Raw genomic sequence first — 1,038 nt, 5'->3', positions numbered from 1 at the left:
AAAAAAATTTTTTTTTAATGTTTATTTATTTTTGAGAGAGACAGAGACAGAGCAGGGGAGAGGCAGAGAGAGAGGGAGACATGGTATCCAAAGCAGTCTCCAGGCTCCGAGCTGTCAGCACAGAGCCCGATGCAGGGCTCGAACTCACAAGCAGTGAGATCATGACCTGAGCTGAGGTGAGACGCTTAACCGACTGAACCACCCAGGCGCCCCTACTTAAGGACTTCTGATGAGATCAATGGTGACATTAATGAATATAATTTCTTTTAGATTGTATAATAACATGTGTCGACATTTAGTAGATCTCCATAGCTCAGTGAACCCTATTTTCCAAGTGTTACAAAATCAGTCACGGATAAAAGATGCATTCAAAGTGCATAATAGACCAATGTATTTTAACTTAATGAAAAATTGGTTTCAGATTCCACACTGAAACTAAATTTTGCAAGTCTTCATTTGTTAAGTTTTGGTATAGTATCAAAGAAGAATATCCACATACTTACCAGGCGAGGGAAAACCGTGATCATAAAGGTGCTTTTCTGGGCAAGGCCCATCCATTGCACTTCTCGGGGTGCCGATCTCTTCAATTTCCCCAAATGCGGGAGACTCGGTTGTGTAATTTAAGGCAGTGGGGGACTGCGTTCACTTTCTTCTCTTAAAAAAAGGAAAAGAGGAATATCACAGTTATCTGAAAAAGCTTTTAAAATAATCCTCCTTGGGGTACCTGGTGGGTCAGTTGTTTAAGCATCGGACTTGGGCTCAGGTCGTGATCTCCCAGTTTATGAGCTCGAGCCTGCGTCGGGCTCTGTGCTGACAGCTCAGAGCCTGGAGCCTGGTTCGGATTCTGTGTTTCCTTCTCTCTCTGCCCCTCCTCCACTCCTGCTCTGTCTCTCAAAAAAATAAATACATAAACATTTTAAATAAAGAAATAAAATAACCCTCCTTTTTCCATTTTTATATCTGTGTGAGGCTGAATTTTGTTCAGATACTGCAACTAAAACAAATCTCAACAGATTGAGTAAAGGAGCAAAGAAGCAG

General features: G+C 41.6%; 1 non-coding gene across 1 annotated transcript; it reads left to right on the top strand.

The window, feature by feature from the left end:
* Positions 1 to 495: 495 nt before the first annotated feature.
* On the top strand, positions 496 to 657 carry LOC128776032 (U1 spliceosomal RNA). The gene has a single exon (XR_008421006.1). It is a non-coding gene; the product is annotated as a U1 spliceosomal RNA (small nuclear RNA).
* The last annotated feature ends 381 nt before the right edge of the window (positions 658 to 1,038 follow it).

The sequence above is a fragment of the Panthera pardus genome, unplaced genomic scaffold (genome assembly GCF_024362965.1).
Source record: "Panthera pardus isolate Hobbes unplaced genomic scaffold, ASM2436296v1 HiC_scaffold_11, whole genome shotgun sequence".
Taxonomy (NCBI): Eukaryota; Metazoa; Chordata; class Mammalia; order Carnivora; family Felidae; genus Panthera; species Panthera pardus.
This window is presented reverse-complemented; position numbering and strand designations above follow the sequence as displayed.